This window comes from Hemiscyllium ocellatum, chromosome X (genome assembly GCF_020745735.1).
Source record: "Hemiscyllium ocellatum isolate sHemOce1 chromosome X, sHemOce1.pat.X.cur, whole genome shotgun sequence".
Lineage (NCBI taxonomy): Eukaryota > Metazoa > Chordata > Chondrichthyes > Orectolobiformes > Hemiscylliidae > Hemiscyllium > Hemiscyllium ocellatum.
In genome coordinates, this window is record NC_083453.1 from 2,184,287 (window position 1) to 2,209,224 (window position 24,938).

The following is a 24,938-nucleotide window of genomic DNA, read 5'->3' on the forward strand; positions in this document are numbered from 1 at the left end:
AAATATGAACCTTAGTATATAGTCAACAAAGTGCCTTTGAAATGTAAGCTGAAGAAAGCTATTTGACTGAGGCAGAATGGAGAGGGTATGACATATTGAACAAAATTATAACCGCTTTGCTCCCATTTGTATTAATTCTGTTACTCAGCATTCTGACAGTCAAGCACATTTTAGGAGCGAGTCGAGTCCGTAAGGGACTGAGGGGTCAGAATAAAGGAGAGAACCACAGTGACCCCAAGTTAGAGAACAGAAGGAAGTTAATTATTTTACTCTTCGGTATATCCAGTAGTTTTCTACTTCTTTCATGCGTTACAGCATCAGAAAAGATTATCTAACTGAAACTATCAAAATATGTAGAGACATTTCAACTAATTTGCGGAATTAAATAAAAACAACATTGGTTTATTGGTGGTGGGGAAAACAACCCTGTGAACCACAGTTTCGTAACATCATTCCAAATGGCTTCACTAAGATGACCCTTTGGCTGATGGCGACATTTTGCCCCGCAATGAATTTTCTCCAGTCTCACTGACTCTCAGAGGTATGGTACCCTATCGTCAACGTTGATGACAGGGTCACTGCTTCTGGGCAGTGATCTGACAGCAAGTGATGGGAGGAAATAGATGGCCTTCTTCAGACTCCATGTATTTCAATGCACCACCTCACCCCTCCAGAGGTCCTCAGGGCTCTCCTTGTATCGTTAACATCCACAAGCTACCAAGAAACCAACAATCGATTTGCCTGTAGGCTCATAACCTTTGATATCCGAGATTCGTCAGGTTGCACAAACCAATCAGCGACTTGTTGAAGGTCAAATCCCATTCTCCATATACCTGCTGCCTGCCCACCTGAAAACCCCACCCCCTATTGTTCAAAGTAAGCAGCAGCGTAAACTCCACTTGCAATGAATTTCGGGGACGTGCTTTTTTTAAAAAGTGAAACTACAAAAGAAATCTAGGCTTGTGAGGCATATCAAAATAACCTTTCCAGTGGAGAATTGGGAATGAATCTGTTTTCCATACTGCTTACCTTTGCTTCGAATGTACAGAATCAAATTGATCCAACCAGGTAGGAACTGACAGGAGTGGTGATCTCCAGCCTGGACTAATTTCAATCAAGTGATTCCCCAGCACCACATTTGAAATGTTCTAATCACTGAAAGGTAATCTGCCCATTCTTTCATTTTCTCTTAATGAGACCTTCAAATTGTACGTTATCTGCTCCTGTGAGTGTTTTTGTAAGCACAGAGATGTCATACAATTTTGGGGATTCATCCTCCTTTTTATTTGAAAAAGGTATTGTTGAGAGTGGCATGAATTTAGCGTTCCATATCTGATGTTTCCCATGTCAGATTAAACTTCATCTAACTGTGTCGTATCAGTAAGTAGACTTCAGCAATGGAAACAAATCCAAATATGAAAACAGAGGACAGGTTATCACAATCATATATTTCCTTTCTTTGCCTCAGTATCTAATGTACCATTTCTCAATTAACTGTCAGATAAGTGTAACAAAATGGTCACCGACCTACATTACATCGCTGTGATCAGGAACTCCCTAATATTACCAACAAGATAATGCACTTTCAATCTCATTCCCATGATCACTTCAAATCAGCAAATACCAGGATATTAATTTGGGGAATCTCGAGTAGCAGATATGAAGAAATATTATCTCTTATTCCTGCCCTATTCTGTTTCTGCCTTTCTAACAGGTTTTAGAGTTTGATGATGCATAAAATATAGAACATGAAACGGGGAATAGTACAGCACAGTACAGGCCCTTCAGCCTTTGATGCTGTGCCAACCTTTTATCTTACTCTCAGATCAAACTAACCTACACAACCTTCATTTTACGATCTTCCATGTGCCTATCCCAAAGTCATTTGAATATTCCTCATGTATTTGACTCGACTACCACTGCTGGTAGTGCATTCCACAAACCTACCATTCTCGGAGTAAAGAACCTTCTTCTAATCACCTTAAAATTATGACTCCTCACGACAGCGATTTCCACCCAGGGAAAATGTCTTTGGAGTATCCACTCTATCTATAACTCTCATCACTTTGTACAACTCTACCAAGTAACTTCGCATCCTTCTTCGCTCCAATGAGAAAAGCCCTGTCCCCGTCAATCGTTTTTCATAAGACATGCCCTCCAGTCCAGGCAGCATCCTGGTAAATCTCCTCTGCAACCTCTGTCAAGATTCACATCTGTAAAGAGGACGTTTTACACCTGAACCACACTGGGACCAACATACTTGCAGGTAGGTTTGTTCGTGCAGTTGGGTGGAATTTAAACGAGCTGAAAATGTGTTGCTGGAAAAGCGCGGCAGGTCAGGCAGCATCCAAGGAGCAGGAGAATCGACGTTTCGGGCATGAGCCCTTCTTCAAAAATGAAGAAAGTGTGTCCAGCAGACTAAGATAAAAGGTAGGGAGGAGGGACTTGGGGGAAGGGCGTTGGAAATGCGATAGGTGGAAGGAGGTCTAGGTGAGGGTGATAGGCTGGAGTGGGGGTGGCGACGGAGAGGTCAGGAAGAAGATTGCAGGTTAGGAAGGCGGTGCTGTGTTCGAGGGATTTGACTGAGACAAGGTGGGGGTAAGGGAAATGTGGAAACTGGAGAAATCTGAGTTCATCTCTTGTGGTTGGAGGTTTCTTAGACGGAGGATGAGGCGCTCTTCCTCCAGCCGTCGTGTTGCTATGGTCTGGCAAGGGAGGAGTCCAAGGACCTGCATTTCCTTGGTGAAGTGGGAGGGTGAGTTGAAATGTTGAGCCACGGGGTGGTTGGGTAGGTTGGTCCGGGTGTCCCAGAGCTGTTCTCTGAAACATTCCACAAATAGACAGCCTGTCTCCCCACTATAGAGGAGGCCACATCGGGTGCAGCGGATGCAGTAAATTATGTGTGTGGAGGTGCAGGTGAATTTGTGGCAGATATGGAAGCATCCCTTGGGGCCTTGGAGGGAAGTAAGGGGGCAGGTGTGGGCGCAAGTTTTGCATTTCTTGCGGTTGCAGGGGAAGGTGCTGGGAGTGGAGGTTGGGTTGGTGGGGGGAACAAGAATTCCCCACCTACTCCCCACCTATGGACCTGACGCGGGAAAAACGGAGGGAGTGGTCTGTTCAGAATGCTGAGAGGGGAGGGGAGGAAACTATATATCTGGTGGTGGGGTCTGTCTGGAGGTAGCGGAAATGACGATGGGTGATGCGATGTATATGGAGGTTGGTGGGGTAGTAAGTGAGTACCAGTGGGGTTCTGCCCTGGCGGAGATTGGAGGGGCGGGGCTCAAGGGCGGAGGAGATGCCGTGGAGGGCATCGTCAAGCACGGCTGGGGGAAAAATTGTGGCCTTTGAAAGAGGAGACCACCTGGGTTGTACGTTATTGGAACTGGTCCTCCTGGGAGCAGATGTGGCAGAGACATTGGGAGTATGGGTTGGCATTTTTACAGGGGGCAGGGTGGGAGGAGGTGTAGCCTAGGTAGCTGTGGGAGTCGGTCGGTTTATATTAAATATCCGTGTTGATTCGGCCGCCCGAGATAGAAACGGAAAGGTCAAAAAAGGGGAGGGAAGAGTCTGAGACCGTTAAGGTAAATTTGAGGTTGGGGTGGAAGGTGTTGGTAAAGTGGATGAACTGTTCACCAACCTCGTGGGAGCACAAAGCAGCACCGATACAGTCATCGATGTAGTGGAGGAAAAGGTGGGGGGTGGTGCCAGTGTAGCTGCGGAAGATGGACTGTTCCACATATCCTACGAAGTGGCAGGCATAGCTGGGGCCCATGTGGGTTCCCATGGCTACTCCTTTGGTTGGGAGGAAGTGGGTGGATTGGAAAGACAAGTTGTTCAGGGTGAGGACCAGTTCAGTCAGTCAAAGGAGGGTGTCAGTGGAAGGGTACTGGTTGGTACGGCGGGAAAAGAAGAAGCAGAGGGCTTTGAGCCCTTCGTGGTGGGGGATGGAAGTGTATAGGGACTGGAAGTCCATGGTGAAGATAAGGCGTTGGGGTCCGTGGAACCGAAAATCATGGAGGAGGTGGAGGGCGTGGGTGATGTCCTGAACGTAGGTGGGGAGTTCTTGGTCGAAGGGGGACAGGACCATGTCGAAGTATGCAGAGATGGGTTCTGTGGGGCAGGAGCAGGCTGAGACAATGCCCCTCATTCCTGAAGAAGGGCTCATGACCGAAACGTCGAATCTCCTGCTCCTTGGATGCTGCCTCATCTGCTGCGCTTTTCCAGCAACACACTTTCAGCTCTGATCTCAAGCATCTGCAGTCCTCACTTTCTCCTGGAATTTGAACGTGTCTGGCAGGGGGATATTGATGAAATCGAGGCACATCATGCGACAGCAAAGGAAGTAAGTCAGAGTGAGTTTAGGCATCTTTAGTGATAAGAGCGTAAGGCAAGGCTTAGTTCAACACTAGGAGCATCAGAGATCAGACTGATGAGTTAAATGTGTGGAATGACCTATGAAGTTATGATATTGTTGCCATCAAATGAACATGGTTTCGGGAAGGGCATGACAGGCAATTAAACTTTCCGGAGCATGGAATCTTTAGGCGTGACAGGGAAGTGTTAAAAGGATGGTAGGGATGGAGCACAATTAATGAAGGAGTCAATTACTGCAAGAAGGAGAGAAGATATCTTAGATGGGTTCTCAAACGAGGCATTGTGGGTAGACCATTAGGAATGTTAAGGTGTAACCTACTTTATTGGGAGTGCATGACAGGCCCCCAACGAGTCAGTGGGAAATAAAGGAGTAAATATATAGACAGTCCACACAAATGTGTAAGAATAATAATCGGATAATTGGACACAGGGATTTCAACTTTTCCAACAGAAAGTTGGATAGTCATCCTATGAAAGTTTTAGAAGGGGCAGATTTCTTGAAATGCATTTGGGGAGATTTTTCACATCAACACGCAGAAGGCCCAACATAGGACTGTGCATTATTGGGTCTGGTTCTTGGAAAAGAATCTGGCCCATGGTATGGTTCAAATTTGTTGTGGTCAAAGTAAATGATGACATGCAAAATAAAAAATGCATTGGACTGGGGGAATGCAGAGTTTATTAAAATAAAGGAAAATGTTGCCATCGTCGACTGGGAACAGCTCCTTGTAGGTAAGTCTATAGCAGAGCAGTGGGATCATTCAAAAAGGAGCTGGGGAGATTGCAGGCCCAACGTGACCCTTTCGGTGGAAATACAGCAGCAGTACATTCAGGGAACCCTGGATGTCTCAGACAATTCAGGACTGGATGAGGAAGAAAAGAAAGGCTTTGAGTAAGTCCAAAAGGAGGAATTCAGATGTGGCCCGAGAGGAATACAGGAAGTACAAGAAGGAATTAAAAAAAAGGAGATGGAAGACCAAGAAGGGACATGAGAAAAGATATGCAGACAGAATTAGGGAGAAACCTAAGGTATTTTTGAAATACAAGAAAGGGAAGAGATTAACCAGGGAAAGAGTACGGACCATTAGGGACCAAGGGGGCAACCTGTGTGTGAAGCCACAGGATATCAGAAGGGTATTGAAAGAATACTTCTCTTTGGGTTTCACTTTGGAAAATTTGATCGTAGGAATGGAATTTCTGTAACAGGGATTATGAGGAACTTGCATAGTTTTAGAGAGGAAATAGGGAGATATTGTCAGATCTGTCGGGCTTGAAAACAGACAAAACCCCTGACCCAGGCAGCATTCAAGGAATAGGAAATTCGACGTTTCGGGCGTAAGCCCTTCATCAGGAGTGAGGAGAGGGTGTCAGGCAGGTAAAGATAAAAGGTAGGGAGGAGGGACTTGGGGGAGGGGCGATGGAGATGTGATAGGTGGAAGGTACCCGAAGATTTTAACCTACTGCGAGATTCAACTGTGATCTCCAGCATCTGCAGACCTCATTTTTTACCCGAAGATTTTAACCTACTGCGAATCCTCTTGCAAGGATGCCTTCCTTGAAGAAGCTCTCTTCCTCCCTCTACAAGGATTTCAGTGAGTCTACCTCCTTCCACCTATCACATCTCCATCGCCCCTCCCCCAAGTCCCTCCTCCCTACCTTTTATCTTTACCTGCCTGGCACCCTCTCCTCATTCCTGACGAAGGGCTTACGCCCGAAACGTCGAATTTTCTATTCCTTGGATGCTGCCTGACCTGCTGTGCTTTCACCAGCAACACATTTTCAACTGTGATGTCCAGCATCTGCAGACCTCATTTTTTACCAGATGAATTGTATCCCAGGCTGCTGTGGGGAGCGGAAGGGGGATGGGGAATGTGAGGAAGGATATTGCAGGGGCTCTGACACAAATTTCCACCTCATCTGTTGTCAAAGGGGAGGTGCTAGAGAAGTAGAGGATGGAAGATGTGGTTTCACATTTCAAGAGGGGTGGGAAAGATGAACCAGGACTGGTTACAGACTAGTAAGTCTGACAGCAGTGGGAGGGAAGATGTTGGAGAAAGATCTAAAGGTTAGAAGGTTATTTGAGGACTGGAGGCTGATGTCCAGTGGTATACCAGAATGATCAGTGCGAAGAGCCTCATGTAGGTTATATACAGAAATGATATTGATGGAAATGTGGGGAGAATGTGAAGCAGCTTTGAAGATGGCACCAAGATTGGTGGGGTGGTTAAGAGTGCGTGAATTTGACAGAATGATTTTACCAACTGGGTGTATGTTGACTTGGGATGACCCGAACAGCCATGTTCAGTCACAATGCGACAGCAGGAAACAAGTCCGCCCATTGATTTAGGCAAATTCAACAATTTCAGACATTTTTAATTGACCTGCACAGTGATGAGAGAAACACATGGGGAACATATTGACCATCTGTAAGTATTTCATCTTTGAAATGACTTTTGGAGGAGTGCATCTTGATTCCCAGTGCAATGTTTCCATCATGTCTGGGACACTGTCCTTACTCCATGGTGGTATTCGACCAGCGATTTCGTGCACATTCATATTATTTCCAGTGAGGCACTATATCAAAGGCCTTCTGATAATCCAAATACATCACATCCACTGCTTCACCACGTCAACTCTGCCAGTAACATCTTTAGGAAACCCTGTCAGTTCCCTCCCCTTCGCAATTCTGTGCTGCCTCTGCTGAAAGACAGAATGGTTTTTTACTTATAAAATAATTGCTTGCTCTGTAATATATTAATCATCTTCCCAACGACTGAGGTCAGATTAATAGATCTGCCACTGCCATTTTTATTGTCCAACCTTTCTTAAGCAATGATAGAGCATTTATCAAAATGCTAAAGAACTGTCCGAATTGAGATATCGATATCATTTAAACTGTGATGATCAATGTATGTGATGAAAATCTTCATGTAATAATCACTCTCTCTGTACAAATCTTTTTCACCTATCTCAGGCAAAGGCTGATAGGTCCCCTCAATATGTTAACTTTCAGTCTCATGAATTTCTCCCATATCAATTCTCTATAACATTGAATTTGTTTTTCAGTTCTCCACTTCAATGGATCATTGAATCGTGTTTGGTTTGGGGAGACTTCGTGCGTCTTTCATTTTTAAGTCAAAGTACTTATTTTGCTTCTTTACCATTTCTCTCTTTCCAATCATGAATGCCTGTCTCTTCACAGAATTGACCCACATTAGTCTTTCTTCATCTGTTTTGCTGAACATTGTGCAACCATCAGCGAACATCCACCCTTTCGACATGATGGTGCACGCAGTGTAAAATGGTTCAGCCTGAGGAAATCCTGCAGAGATGTCCTGGAGCTGAGTTGCCCATTCCCCAAACAACTACAACCATCTTCCATTATCTTCCATCAGGCTCCAAACAGAGGAGTGATTGCCCCAGATTCACATTGACTCCAGATTTGTGGTGGCTCTTTTCCTACAAATTACCAACTGTCTCCTTGATGTCAAAGACAGTCACTCCTACCTGTTCTCCAGTGTTTGTAATTTGTGATAATAACAGGAAATCATATCATGATAATCCTTTTCATAGACTGGAACATGACGATTTCCATCTTAATAAATTCATAGCCTTAGTGATAGAGGAGAAGGAAATCTGCTGTTTGGTTAGAATTAATGCAGTGAGTAAAGCTAAGTGTACCTCATGAACCAAGATCATATAAGGTTCAAACCATTGAAGCTTCAGAATAGTGGGTACACAGTTAACAGAGAGCCATGGCAGAAATTTATGAATTTATGAATGTTTAAGGAGTGGCCAGCCGAGTGGAATGTGCAGATTGTTACATGTGGGGAGTCCTGGACATTGTCAGTGTCCGAGATGACCACATGTGCAGGAGGTGTTCCCAACTGCAGAAGCTGGAGTTCTGGGTCTCGAAGCTTGAGCAGCATTTGGAGACACTGTGGCACATCGACAAGGCTGAGAGTGACCTGGTCAGCACATTTAGAGAGGTAGTCACACTGCAGCTCAAGGGACTAGAGGAAAGAAGGGAATGGGTGACCACCATACAGTCCAGAAAAAAAAACAGGCAGGTAGTGCAGGAGTCCCCTGGGGTTCCACTTACTAACCGGTATTCCATTTTGGAAGCTGATGTGGGTGCTGGTACGTCAGAGGAATGCAGTCACTGCCAAGCTTCTGGCACCACAAGCAGCTGGACTGTACAGGGGGAGGAATAAAGGAAGAGGATTAGTAATAGGGGATTCTCTCGTGAGGGGAGCAGATATCTGCACCCAAAGATGTGACTCCAGGATAGTGTGTTGTTTTCCTCGTGCCAGAGTCAGGGATGTCAATGAACGGCTGCAGGGCATCCTGAAAGGAGTGGGTGATGGGCAAGAGGGCGGGAAGAATATTGGTGCCAATGATCTGTGCAAAGTGAGGAATGACATCCTACATCAAGAATTCCAGGGATGAGGCAGGCGATTAAAATGCATGACCTCACCAATTGTAATCTTGGGATTATTACCGCTGCAACGTACCAGTGAGTATCCAAATAGGAAAATAGGACAGATGGACACGTTGCTCATGTGTTCACGAAAGAGGGAGGGTTTTAGATTCCTGGATAACTGGGACCATTTTTGGGGAAGGTGGGACTCGTGTAAAGAGGGCGATTGACACCTGAACCACACTGGGACCAACATCCTCATAGATAGGTTTGCTCGTGGTGTTGGGAGGAATTTAAACGAGTCTGGCAGGAGGAGGGGACACAGTCTATTCATGAAATAGAGACTCATCATGCTACAGCAAAGGAAGCAAGTCAAAGTGAGTTCAGCTACATTCAGTGTCAAGGGAGTCAGGCAAGGCTGGATGGTCTTTACTTTAATATGAGCTGTGTAAAAGGTCAGATTGACGTGTTATTGGTGTGGATTGACACATGAAAGTAAGATGTTGCTACCATCACACAAACATGGTTCAGGGAATGGCTGGCTTGTCAACTCAACATTCTCTTTTACAGGATCTGAAGGCGAGACAGAGGAAGGTGTACAAAGGATGGTAATGAAGCACTATTGATGAAGGAGTCAATTACTGCAAGAAGGAGAGACGTTATCTTAGATGGGTCCTCAAATGAGGCTTTGTGGAGAGAATGGAGGAATGTTAAGGGGACAGCTACTTTACTGGGAGTGTACTTTTGGCCCCCAAAGCGTCAATGGGAAATAGAGGAATAAACAAGTAAATGTTTCACAGAGATGTGAAAGAATAATAATCAGTAATCGTACAGAATAATATGTTAAAAAAAAACCTTTCTCCAGACAGCATCCCCTCCAAACACTCTTGGTGTAGGGATAACAAGGGATGGAACAGAAACATACTAAATGACAATATCATTTTCCAGGCTGGTGATTCACTCCAGCTCCCGCAGAGTCCACTGGTCTCGAATGGCCTTTATCATGCTGTGGATGACCAGGTGCTCCCCTCCAGGGACACCACTCAAGGGCGGATGTAACCGTGAAAGAGGGGCAGAGAGTCAGGAGCGACAAGCCCGTCTTCGGCCTGATGCCTGGACCTGTTAATGGCCCTCTTGGGCAGGTCTGGGCGCAGAGACATGAGAAGGCCTGGAGACTTGGCCGCTCATTCCCACACCAGGTGTCAGTAGATCAGGAAGGTGGGACTGAAATGTAAACAACATTTTAACAGTAGACCCTTCAAAAACCGATCAACAGGCTGCAAATGGACACACTGTAAAGATACATGGAAAACCGTCTCCTCCAGGTCACAGAACGTGTGTCAGGTCTGACACCCGATGAACTCCCTCAGGTGACAGTTGTTTAGGACCACTGCAGGCAGCACTCTCCACACCAGATCCCTGGGGTAAGAGGGGAGGACATCTTTGTAGATGACCCTTCGACAGGAATGTCAGCTTACAGAGGGAAAAGCGTCACATCAAGTCATGTCCGAGCAGTGGGCTGAGGCGTAAAAGTGAAGAATATGCACCATCAGCCCGTACATATAAAACCACAGTGCTGTTCGAAATGGCACCGGGAAGATATTCCTCAGACTGCTCAGATTGTGGAACACCCTGTCACGGGGGAGGGCACGGGCTGTGGGGCTGATGTCGAGTTCGGGACAGACAGGGATCAGAATTCTGTCTCCTTTCTTGCTCCAGAGGGCACTGTGTGACCCTGATCGTTCCCCATTTATTCATGTTCATCCATCGTTCTTGATGCAGTCATATCTGGTGTGACTTAAATGTGCTGTTTCATGACATCCTTTTATTAATGCTCTGAGTACCCTTTTCATCATCGCTAATATTGGACAGATTTGCATCGACAGACCCTTCCTTTTCCTCCATTCATCCCGCTATCACTGTTATCCATTCCCCTTCACATGCTGTGTATTACCATTTGTTTTATTGATGCTGACATTGAATAATTCGCTTAAAAGGAAACATCAATGTGTTTGTGAAGTTTTCTATGAACTCGGACAGTGTTGCTTCATAAATAAGTGTGTTTGTACAGCAGTTTATATCCCGGAGCATATTTGCTACATATTGGAATACATATTCAGAATTTTCATCAAATAATGGATCTAAAGTACTAAAATAATTCAAAAGGTACCACATCCACAGAAGGATGAAGCTACTGGATATCGCGAAGTGTAAAATGATAGACTTTCTTCTGCTCTCCATCTCTGGGTCACATTGATTGTGACTCTTGCTCTGCTCCCTCAGTCTCTTACGGGCTTGACTGACCACTAAAATGTGCCGCACTATCAGAGTGTTGATCAACAGAATTAAAGCAAATGGGAGCATTGGAGTTAAGACCTTTTCAAACCTATTGAATCCTACCCGTACAGGATCATTATAATATGATTCAGTATTGGTGCAGAACCACTCGACATTGTTAATGATTCGTTTCGATTCATACCTGAAGTAGGTGGGAATGTTTTTGAAACAGAGCAGAATGCCTGTTGTTGCTAGAACCACTGTCGCAGTTTTCTTGGTGCAATATTTAATTTTCAACTTCTGGCAACAAATGGCAACAAATCGATCAAAGGTAAAAGTGACGGTGAACCAGACGGACCAATCGGTGGCAGCACGGCGCAGGGTATAGTGAACTCTGCAGACAGTCGTCACATCCAAGAAATTCAGAGGGAAATAATAATTATTGATCCGGTACAGTATGACCTCAAGGATAATGTACAGCAGATCCGCTGTCACCATGGCAACCAGGTAACAGTTGGTGCATGGGGAGATTCCACATTTTCCTCTGCTTAAAACCACAAGTGCCAGTAAATTTACTGTGGGAGAGTGAAGGGAAAGGGAATTAGAAACTATGGAAAAATCATTCACAGTTTCTGAGGACAGTCTTTTGAACAAAACAAATCAGCCATGCCTTCAACAGGTTTCCAAGGTGGACAGATCAGGGTAAAGTTCAGGTTGAATAGGTATCAATCAGAGACGTGGATCAGACTGCTCACTGGAAGCAGGTCAGTGCTTTAATATTCCAGTGGGGAATTGTGTGTCTGAAGCTGGAGATCTGCAACTTTGAAGTAGACCCTCTGCCCCACCGGCTGCAACGTGTTCTATTTCCTTTTCTGTTGCAAAGTGTGTTACCTGCCAAGAAATACTCACTACCCCATTAGACTCACCCTATGAGTTGAGTGTCTGTCCTTCACACGTCATATTTTGTGGTCTTACCTCCTGTCGATCACTTTCAACTCCACCCCCAACCCGCCAGCCAAATTAACGAGCCAATCTTTATTGGTAATTCGCAAATCATTCAGGGATTTCTTTTCACTTCTGGACCTGTTTCAGCAATTAGGCAAGTGTTTGTTGATATATTACTGTCCAAAAATTGTGTAGATTTCCCTTCATTCCTTCATTATGTTTGGCACCCTACTTCCCATTGAACTGTGTCTTTGTGACGAGACCCCAGTTGATGTGAAGGTGGGTGCAGGAGGAGAGCTCTGTAGATCTGTTCCCACTGCTCCACATATCGCCAATTGAAATAAAACTGCGCAAGAATACACATCATCAATTTACATTTCACACAAAACGATCTGTCAAACAGGTTCCTCAGCAAATACAATTGTTTGTTTGCAATCAGGAGAAAACATATTCAACAAGTATGGCATATTTGATTACCATGGAATTCAGGAAGATCGAAGAGTAAATGGTTATCCCAATTAAAGTACTTAAATACACTCTCTCCCTCTCTCTTCCTGTTCCCGAAAGGGGCAAAGAACAAAGCAGGTTCTTCTGCAGAGATGGCCAAATTCTCACAGAACAGGAACAATTTAACGAATGAAAAGGTGTTGGATGTTGCAACGTTACTTGCTCTGTGTTTTTACACACGTGGTTATGTCAATAAACGTGCACCTTTGCCCATAAAGTCTTGTACATACAGATTCTTCAGAAAATGTAATGCTTTGATGTTCTTCCAGTCGCTCTATTAAAATGAGGAAAAGGATTCACTCTCAACTGATGTTGTGGGATTTTTTCTTTCTGAATTGGGGCAGGTTAGCCGAAGCAGCTTCCTCATGGCAGCTTTCTCTCCAATTCAGCTTGTTCTTAGCAACCCTTCCTCCACCTCAGCTTTATTCTCAGAAACTTCCATCCAATCCAGCGTGTTCTTACCAGACATTCTACTAACTCAATATGTTTTTAAGTGAGCTTCTGTGCTACTCAGATTTCGTCCAAATGAATCAGACACAGCAATAACCTCTCCAAGGCAGTCCCAGTACAAAACAAATTGACTCATGAAACCTCAACAATTCCAAGAAATTGTTCACATCTAAGAAATTCCCAGGGAAATAATATTTTTTGATTCAGTACAGTATGACCTCAAGGATAAGATACAGTAGATCCGCTGTCACCGTGGCGATCAAGTAACAGGTGGTGCATGGAGAGATTCCACATATTCCTCTGAATAAAATCATAAGTGCCAGTAAATTCACTGTGAGTGAGCGAAGGGAAAGGGGTTTAGAAATTATGGAAAAATCATTCACAGTTTCTGAGGACAGACCATTGAACAAAACAAATCAGCCATGACTTTAACAGATCTCCAAGGTGTACAGGTCCGGGTAAAGTTGAAAAATATGGCGCTGGAAGTAACTCAGCAGGCCAGGCAGCATCCGAGGAGCAGGAGAATCGACGTTTCGGGCATAAGCCTTTCTTCATGGTAAAGTTCAGGTTGAAAAAGTATCAGTCGGCGGCACATAGCAGACTGCTCACTGTCAGCAGGTCAATGCTTTAATATTCCAGTGGGGAATTGTGTGTCTGAAGCTGGAGAAGTGTAATGTTGGATTTGACCCTCTGCTTCACCCGGTGTAACGTGTTCTATTTCCTTTTCTGTTGCAACGTGCTTAACCTGTAAATGATAATACTCACTCCCCCATTAGATTCACCCTCTGACTTGAGTGTCTGTCCTTCAGACATCATTTTGTGGTCCTCCTGTAGATCAGCCTTACTCATCATTACTTTTGACTCCTCCCACAGTGCTCCAGCCACATTAACGAGTCAATCCTTGTTGCGAATTTGCATTTATTGGAGTGGCAGGGTGGCTCGGTGGTTAGCCCTACCACCAGATAACATCAAGGATCCGTGTTTGATCCCAGCACTGGGTGACTGTCTGTGCGGAGTTTGTGTGTTGTTCCCGCATCTGCTTGGGTTTCCTCCCACAGTTCAAAAAAGTCCAGATTAGGTGAGTTCGCCATGCTAAATTGCCCATAGTGTTCAGGGATGTACAGGTTAGTTGCATTTTGGGGGGTAAATATAGGGTAACAGAGTGGGTCTGGGTGGTTTACTCTTCGGAAGGCTGGTGTGGAGATGTTGGGCTGTACGGCCTGTTACCACATTGTTAGGGATTCTAAGAAGAAAACCAAAAAAATTCTTTTTATTTTCCCTTTTATACTTGTTTCAGCAATGAGTCAAGTGCTTATTAATATACATTGTACAAGAAATTGGGTAGGTTTCCCTTCATTCCTTCATACTGTTTGGCACGCAAATTTCAATTGAACTGTGTCGCTGTGACGAGACCCCAGTTGATGTGAGGGTGGATGCGGGAGGAGAGCTCTGTAGGTCTTTTCCCACTGCTCGGCATTTCGCCAAGTGAAATAAAACTGCACAAAAATACACATCATCAATTTACGTTTCACACAAAACGATCTGGAAAACAGGTTTCTTAGCAAAAACAATTGTTTGCCGTCAGGACAAAACATATTCACAAAGTATGGCATCACTGATCAACATGGAGTTCAGGAAGACAGGGAGTAAATGGTTTTCCAAATTAAACGTCCCAAAAGACAATCTCTTCTGCTTTCTCTCTCCCTCTCTCCTTTCTCTCTCTCTGTCTCATTGCGTTCCCGAAAGGAGCAGAGAACAAAACATGTTCTCGTGCAGAGATGTTCAAATTGCGAAAGGACACATACAGTTTGACGAACAAATTACTCCTGAACACAAAATGAAACGGTGTCGGATGTTGTACAACATTTGTTCTGTGTTTTAACACGTGTGGTATGCATCTTTGCCTATGAAGTCTTGTGCATACAAATTCTTCAGAATCTGTTCTCCCAGTCTCTGTTTCAATCTAAAGATTAGGTTTCACTCTGAAGTGATGTTGTGGGATTTTGTTTGTTTCTGAACTGGGAGAGATTATCTGGAGCAGCTTCCTTATGGCAGCTTTCTCTCCAATTCAACGTATTCTTTACAGACTTACCCCCAACTCAAGTATATACTCAGAACCTTCCCTCCAATCCAGTGTGTTCTAACCAGGCGTTCTGCCAACTCAACATGATTTAGTGAGGTTCTGTGCTACTCAGTGTGTACTCAGCAGATTCCCTCCAAATGAATCCGATACAACAATAACTCTCCAAGACAGTCACTGGTCAAATCATATTGACTCATGCAAACGCAACAATTCCAGACACTTTTAATCAAGCTGCATGGAGATGTGAGATACACATGGGGAACAGGGGGATACTGTACCCAGGCCTGCTGCAGTTCAGAGGTTGGGACACTACCACTGCACGACAAGAGCCCTACTCTCAACAATCACAGACACTTACCAGGCAAACCGAGAACAGCAATTGCAAAGTAGAAAACATTCCTGACCACTTGGATTGGTCGATACATTTTCCGAGTGAAGAGATCAATTACTTTGTGCTGTGTAAGCAATCTGATTCAGAATGGGATAAAGCCCCTTATTTTATAACCTGAAGGAACTGACAGGGGAAACGGTGGTTGTAAAATTATTCAAGTTGATTATTTTCTGGAGAATTCACAAACAAGGATTACGACAGCCGAGTTAACTCCCTGGTGATAGAGATATTTTGGACGGCTATGTAGTTCTCCTGAGATGAAGAAATTCAATTGAGACATTCTTAGGCTCAAAGATATCACAAAGAATTCCCGCCCAGCATTTTCATCATAGAATACTGACAGTGTGGAAACAGGCCAGCATCTGGCCAAAAAGACCGCAGTGACCCTCTCAAGAGTGACCAACCCAGTCCCATTCACCAGCATTATCCCAAATTAATGCACTAAGTTACACATCACTGAATAGCATGGACAATTGACTTAACCCTCACATCTTTGGAATGTTGGGGGAAACCAGAGCAAACCCACACAGACACAGCGAGAATGTGCAAACATTATACACACAATTGCATGAGGCTGAAATTGAACGCGGGTCCCTGGTGCTTTGAGATAGCAATGCTAACTACTTAACCATCGTGCCACCCGAAATGATTGGGCCCTCCCCGGTGGGAGGTTTTGCCACAGGGTCTGTGCTGAATGGGTCAGCTCTCTGTAAGAACATTCAGCTTGTCTCAATCAGCAACCCCACTTCAACCATCACTTCACTGTTTCCTTCGGCCAGATCAGAGTAATGTGCCACGTTCTAGTCGCCCTCTGGTACAAAGGATAAAAAATAATCTGGAGAGGGTTCATAAAAGATTCACTTGGATGTTCCCAGGAATGGAAGATTTCAGTTGTTGGCCGTTTTCATAGGATCGCAGGAGTTTGAGGAGTGATTTATAAAGATTGATAAAATCATGAGGTGGGTAAATCCCTCCAGTGTGGGATTTCCAGATGAGGAATATATTTTAATGTGAAAGGGGAAGGATTGAAAAAAAGACTTCAGGATATTATGTTTTAAGCACAGAGTGTTTTGTGTGGAGAATGAACACCCCGAGAAAGTGGATATGGGTACAGTTACAACAGTTAAAAGACCATTTAGATCAATACATGAATGAGAAATATTTGGAGGGATTTGGGCCAAGGGCTGGACTAGTTTATTTTGGAGTTATGGCCAGCACGAATTGGATGGATTGAAGAGTCTGTTTGCGTGCTGTCTGACTCTCTGACTCTATAGCTCGATGATTGAGCTGATTTGTCAATGCCCTTCACATTGAATCTTTTTTTACAAACACTCCAAGACCATTCATTTCAGATCCTAACCACTGCCCTGTTAAAGGGACTTTTTGAATCAGGGCACTCTTTCATTCCCTGCCATTCAGTGTGTATCTGTCTCTTTGATGAACTTGCCCCAACTCCTTTTGCTCATTGTGGATCTCTCTCTGCTTCTCTTACCGGTTTGAGTCTCTGCAATACGCTATCTCTGGAAAGAGGGATCTCTGTAACATTTCTCACCCCTACACCCTGTGGCGATGCTGTCACTTTAAAAGGCTATTTTGTCCGTTTTTTTAAAGAGTGTTCGTAAAGGCAGAGGTCCCGAGGAGTCTGGGGAGTTTAACCGCTTAACAATGGAAGGGGAATGGCCAGTTCTCCCAGATCAGGCTTTCTCAGGTTTTCTTTTGCTGCAGCATTCATGGGATGCTGGAATACGGAGGCTTTACAAGCTTCAGGAAAGGATTCCTTTGCCTTTCTCTGAAATTTCTCTCTGGATGTTGTTCCCTTCTGCCTGTAAGAATGTGTGTTTGAATCTCCCTTTCTGCTTCTGGTTGTGCTTATGGGATGTTACTGTATTGGAACAGCTAGTTAGTTAAGTTCCTGTCTCGGGTCAGTTAGGTTTTTTTGTGGACCAGGCCAGATCCCCTTCAAAATATTTTAAGAAGGGAGCCTAGACACTGACTTTTTCTTATTGTCAATTCAGATGTGAAATGGATATTCCAGGTGTGATGCAGCTGGTCAAACCACTCAGCTTAAACAAAATGTATTTAAGTTAAACATCACAGTTGAAGCACAATCAAAAGAAAGTGGAATTTAGAATAACTTAATGATGGGTCAAATGCTGACAAATGGGACGAGATTGGGTTAGCATATCTGGTGAATTCACTCTTAGCTATGTTTATGTAAGTGTCCTGTTCCACTTTCTCAACATAGTCTTCCAAACATGGAACGGGGTATGAATCAGACATTGTAACTGTGTTGACTTTGTGATAATCTACACGTAATTGTTGGGTACCATGTGGCTTTGGCACCATTACTACGGGGAAGCTCCAGTCAATGCAATTCACGTTGATTACGTTGCTTTTGCGCACGCGTTAAATCTCTTTTTGAACTTGTGCCAACTTTAGAGTGTTACACATATAAGGAGGTTGCTCTATTGGAACAGCTTTTCCCAAATCTACATCATACATAATTAGATTCGTACTTCCCAGCTTATTCCCACACATTTCCCCATGCAACAGTAATAATTCTTTCAGGTCATTTCGATTTCGTCTTGAAGATAACTTATTAATTTGTCCCAAGTTTTGAGAACTTCCTCATTGTCCAATTTAATTTGAAGAATGCCTATTTCAGAATTATCTGAACTTGATTCTTCATGTTGTATCATTGTTATGGACCAGGCCAGACCCCATCAAAACATTTTAAGAAGGGAGCCCTGACCCTAGCCTTTTGAGCTGTATTAAACAGGTGTAGAGTTGATATTGCAGGAGTGACACAGCTGGCCCAAACACTTAGTTTAAAATAAAACAGAATTTATTTGCAGATTACAGAACGAAACACAAACAAAAGAGAACTAAATTTTGAATAACTTAACCTTGCTGAAAACTCAATCAACTCTGTCACAACTTGATGAGGCTGTTCCAAATACTTGCAATATTTTCTTAAACATCCGCATTGCAACAAAGGTAAAATCAAACACAGGTTCTTACAGGAGAGATGACAAACAGAGAGAGAAAATCAACATGGAGCTGTTTCTTTGACCAGTGGCCTCAAACCCAGGATACTTGCCAAAACGAAATCAAACCATGCCTTGAACTGGGAGAACTGGCCACTTCCCTTTCATTGTACAAGTGTTTTAAAATAAAGTACTGCAAAGCATTTTCATGTAGAAATTTCCAAACCTCTGCCTTTACAACCCCTCTGGAAAAAAAAGCCAAGGCCAACATAACCTTTTCAATGGAGCAACATCTCACATATCGCCACTTCAAACAAAATGAACCATGGATATCCAAAGATGGTTTCATTCTGAAACCCCTAAACACTGTTGGTAGCCAACAACGAATATGCATTTTCTTTATTATGAGCATGCAAACACGCACTACTACATTCTGTATCTGTCATTTACTCCTCCATTTCTCATTCAAGTCTGACAATATGTCGGCAATCATGTTTTCTTATCCTGCCATATGCACAACTTTCTAATTGAATGACTGTAACAACAAGCTCCATCCGAACAGACTGCAATTTATGTCCTTAAATTGCTTCACGAACTTAAATAGATTATGATCAGTGTATATGATTGTCCAGATACGTTACTGGCACCATAAATGTTTAAATGGTGTAACACCAATACCAAGCACAAAGTCTCCTTTTCAAATGTTGAATGTTTCTGCTGATGGCTGTTCAATTTCCTGGAGAAATATTGATAGCTCTTTCTATTTTCTCGTCATCTTCCTGTAAGAGCACAGCACTGACATCCACATCACTCGCATCGATAACATCCTTGAATGGTTTTGTATAATTAAATGTGGCTAATACTGGGGTAGTGGTTTTATAGGTTTTCTTACCTATAAATGGCCTCCTTCTGGTAATTCATGTGATACCTACACCACATGTTGTGGTTCTGTTCGCCGCGCTGGGAATTTGTGTTGCAGACGTTTCGTCCCCTGTTTCAATGACATCCTCAGTGCTTGGGAGCCTCCTGTGAAGCGCTTCTGTGATGTTTCCTCCGGCATTTATAATGATTTGTAACTGTCGCTTCCGGTTGTCCGTTCCAGCTGACAAAAAACAAAACAAAAAAAAAGGCACTAAAGACAAAATGGCCAAATTAACACACAAAACAGAGAGGACACCGCAACACACTCCTGGATTAGAAATCTCTCCCACAGACAGCTCACAGACACGGAAAGAACAATACTGGTCAAGGGACTCAACTACAACCACAGGGACGCCAACACAGCAGACTTCCTAGCAGCACTAGAATGCACACTCAGGAACAATGGACTGACAGAAGAGACACAACAAACAGTGAGAGAAAGTATCGTACCTCTGATGACAAGGAAAAGACAAGCACATAACCTCAACACCAAGGAGGGGGAAGCACTAAAAGCACTAAGAAACGATAAGAACATAATCATAATACCAGCAGACAAAGGCAGAATGACGGTCATCCTGGACAAAGCAGACTACATCAAAAAAACACAACAAATACTTGCAGCTACCAACACCTACCAAAAGAGGGAGCTTGACCCCACCCCACTGCTCACCAATTGGAGAAACAACACACTGAGGAATGACAATAAAACGGACAGATAACCAGGTTTGACCGACAGAGAATGAAACCTGAAAGCAACAACACCCCCAGACTCTATGGACTACCTAAAGTGCACAAACCAAATATCCAACTCCGACCCATCGTATCACGACCAGGGACACCATCACACAAACTGGCTAAAGAACGCCAGCAGAAACTGAAACACCTGATCAGCGAATCCAGACACTCTATACAATCAACACAGGAATTCTTGGACATCATCAGAAATATACACATAGACAAGGAAGAAACTAAGGTCTCATTCGATGTAAAGGCACTGTTCACCTCTATCGACAAAACCATAGCCAGAGAAACAATAGCCAACCTGCTGGACACACAGAACAGACAGCAAGAGGGAACCTATCAACAAAGACTCATACTCAAACTACTGGACCTGTGCCTCACAACATACTTCACATTTTACATCCAAATATATGAACAAATCAACGGCACACCCATGGGCTCACCCATCTCTGGATTAATAGCAGAAGCGGTAATGCAAAGGTTAGAACAAACAGTTTTACCGCAAATTCAACCCAAACTCTGGGTCAGATATGTGCATGACACCTTTGTAATCATTAAAAACACAGACATAGAGAACACACACCGGATCATCAACGCCACACTCACAGGAATCCGATTCACGAGAGAGGAAGAAAAGGACAACCAACTCCCATTCCTAGACACGATGGAACAGAGAACACCGAATAGAGAATTCACCACAAAGGTATACAGGAAAGCCACACACACAGACCAAGTTCTAAACTACCAAAGCAACCACCCCAACACACACAAAAGAAGTTGCATCAAGACACTGTTCAAAAGGGCCACAACACACTGCAGGACACCAGAACTGCAAAAAGAGGAAGAAGAACACCTATACAATGTATTTGCCAAAAACGGATACCCGCGCAATTTCATCAACAGATGCTGAAGGGAAAGACAACGGAATGAGGACATGCCACAAGCCAAAGGACGAGCCACACTACCATACATCAAAAGAATTTCTGAACTGACAGCCAGACTACTGCAACCGCTAGGACTCATAACAGCACACAAACCAACAGCCGCTCTCAGACAACAAGTTACCCGGTACCCAGCATGAGCAAAACCAATGTACTGTACAAAATCACATGCAAGGACTGCACAAAACACTACATAGGACAAACAGGAAGACAGATAACGTCCGCATCATTGAACACCAACTACCCACGAAATGACATGACCAGCTATCCTTAGTAGCCACACACTCAGGTGACAAGCAACATGAGTTCGACTGGGACAACACTACTATAAAAGGACAAGCCAAACAGAGAACAGCCAGAGAATTCCTAGAGGCATGGCACTCATCCACAGATTCAATCAATAAGCACATCGACCTGGACCCAATAGTCTGGCTACTGCAGCGGACAGCTGGAACTGACAACCGGAAGTGGCAGGTACACATCACTATAAATGCTGGAGGAAACATCACAGAAGCGCTTCACAAGAGGCTCCCAAGCACTGAGGATGTCACCTAGATAGGGGACGAAACGTCTGCAACACAAATCCCCAGCTCGGCGAACAGAACCACAGCAACGAGCACCCGAGCTACAAATCTTCTCCCAAACTTTGAACCCACACCATCTCTGTGTTTTATAAACCACTCGCAATGCAACTTGATGAAATTCTGCCATTTCTCATCTGCCTGAATATGTGATGATCTCTGTTTCCTCATCAAGCCATCATTTTTAACATCGTAACTTTCAGGAATGTCCTCAATTTCGTCTGTGTTTATTTTTTTTTTATACAACTGCTTCAGTTTTTCATCTTTCTGTTGTAATTCAGTTAATTTGTCGGAGCTAAAAATATTCACTTTATCCTCCCCCTGTTCTTGTCTGTCTCAACCATTCGATCAAACATGGTCTCTGATAATTCCACTTCAAATTCCTTATCGGTGATCTTTGATTTCTCCTCCTGTTTCAACTGGTGGCTTTGTGACCTTGTTATCACACAGTCAGGAAAAATCCCAGGGTACACTTACTGTAATAGATCAGTGCCTGGTTTTACAATGGCTTTTCAACCACAGTAGGCGGAACACCACCAAGGTCACTTCTTTCACCCCCCGTAAACTCTCAGCGATTACTACACTAAGCACTGTTTAAACCAACCAAGGTCAACCGCCGGAACAAAAGACACCAACATCTAACACTTGTCACCTTTGTATCCAACAACTCTAATCCAAAGCGGAATTGGAATAACATAGAAAATACCACAGAATACCTACAGTGTGAAAACAGGCCAATTGGCCCAACAAGTCCACAACGAGCCGCCAAAGAATATCCCACCCAGACACATCCTCCTATCCGATCACCCTGTATTTCTCAAATTAAATGCACCTAACCTACACATCCCTACACTCCATGGACAATTTAGCTTGGCCAATTCACTCTAACCTGCACATTAAAACTGAAGCATCCGGAGGGAACCCAGGCAAACGCGGGGTGGATACTTAAACTCTAGAGACAGCAGGCTGAGGAATCAAACCTGGGTCTCTGGCGCTGTGAGGCAGCAGTGCCAACCACTCTGGAATTCTTGAATCAATCCCAATAAGAGGAAGACCCAATTTGTTGTGGACCCCTCAAAATATTTTAACCATTCGAAAGCCTAACCATCCCGACATAGTAATGGTTCCAACATGACAACATCACATAAACACACCTCTTAGTAAAAAGGCAAATTCAAACACAGATTCTTACAGGCAGCAGGGAGCAACATTAACGGAGATTTGACAAGAAGGACAGAGGAATTCCTTCCTGAAACTTGCAACTCCCCTGGACTCACACATCTTGTGATTGCTACAGTTAAAAACAAACTAGAAAATACATGAACCTGGGAGAACTGGCCACTCACCTTCCATTGTTAAATTAATTACTTCCTAGACTGTTCGATGCCTCTGCCTTTGCAACCTCTCTTCCAAAACGTCCAGGACAATATAATCTGTTTGAAGTGACAGCATCATCCCAGGTTTTCCAATAGTGAAAGTTATCTTAAATTCTGCTTTATTTTGTTCATGCTTGAACTTTAGGGTTTAAGTAAATTTCGCTTTGCTGAACAGCAGAGTGGTTCGGGTTATGAAGTTGAAGACATGTATTGGACATTTAAGGGAGAGTGAAAGCGGGCAAACACCTGTGATGTCACAGAGTATACTGGACAATTTGAAGATGTAACATTTGCCAATAACTCAGATACTGAGATGTTTTCTCAGCAATTCAAATTCAGCGAATCAGTTTAAATTATGCTGCAGGATACTAAAATCCAATCGAATTTGAATTTTGCTGTTTTGACAACATTGAACCAATGAGACGATCCGATGTTTTGGGGCATAAAAAAGCAGGCATTTTGGACTTTTAGCCAGAGAAAGAGCATCTTCTGCCTTCGACAGACTGCCCACAAACTCTCGCTCTGAAAGGTAACTTTTTCAGATGAAAAGTCTCTGCAGCAGAAGACCGATGACGACCCAGGGAGATGCACAAACATAGGAAGCTTGACACCCAAAACTAACAACCACGGTCTGGTTTTGAAAATCGATTTGCTATAAATGTAATAAGGGCTTTATCGGGTCAGTGTATTGTTATAGAGTGGGAGATAGATAACAAACCTTTAATAACACGGAGGCATCACAATGTAAATGGTTGTTGTTTAACATTGTTTTTTGGAGTTAAAGAATAAAATTGTTTTTTTTTTCTTTAAATGGTGGAATGTGGATAGTTCTCTGTCACTCATACTTCCACAGATTACGGGGCGAGGTGAGCTTTTCTGTGTGTTTGGTTTAATTAGCAGGAGTGTTTACCCTGTGTCATAGCAGTTGCATCACACCTGGATTAACTAATTCCCATCTGCCTTTGCAATAATAAAACATTAGGGTCTTGGTTACTTTCTTAAAATATTTTGAGGGGGTTCTGGCCTGGTTCATAATAACACTCTCTAACACCCTTTGATGAAATGTGTGCCCCAAAACGACACAATCAACAGGATTTATGCTTCCAGTGGATGTGTCTAGGGTTGTGAAGTTTCAGTTCTTCGTCTCATACATTAAAGATTGCGTTCTCTTCCTTCAGACTGAACTCTAATATTAAACCAATGGGGCGTCTAACCATTCCCTGAATTTTATTCGCTCCCGTCCATGTTCCCTTCCCTTCCAGGAATGTTCTATCCCATTCCAAGTTATAAAATCGACCATATTCAGTGACTGTCATTTGTAACTTCATTTCAATTTGTCATTCCAGAGTCCTGAAGGGGAGAGCTGAGAAGATTGTGGAGGCATTGGTGGTGATCTTTCAGGAATCACTGGAGTCAGGGAGGGTCCCAGAGAACTGCAAAGTGACAGTGTTCTTTAAGAAGGGATGGAGGCAGAGCAGTGAAAACTACAGGCTGGTTCACCTGACCTTGATTTTGGTCAGGTTTTAGAGTCCATTATGAATCACAGACCCACAGAAGTGATACAGCGCAGAGCAGGTCATTGGGCCCATCTAGTTTGCAATGACCCAAAGACATCCAGATACCCTTCCTATCCCATCTTCCTGCACACTTCCCAGAGCGTGGCAGTTTACAGCACCTACAGTGCAGATTCAGACACTTTTTAAAAGAGTTTAGGGGCTCTGCCACCAACACCAACTCAGACGGTGAACTCCAGTCACCCACCACCCACTGCGTAAAAATGTTTTCCTCTCCATAAGACCATAAGAGCAGAAATTAGACCATTCAGCCCCATGAGTCTGCTCTTTCATTAAATCATGGCTGATCAGTTTCTCAATCCAAGTCTCCTGCTTTCTCCCTGTACCATTGATCCAGTTGCCAATCAAGAGCATATCTATCTCAGTCTTA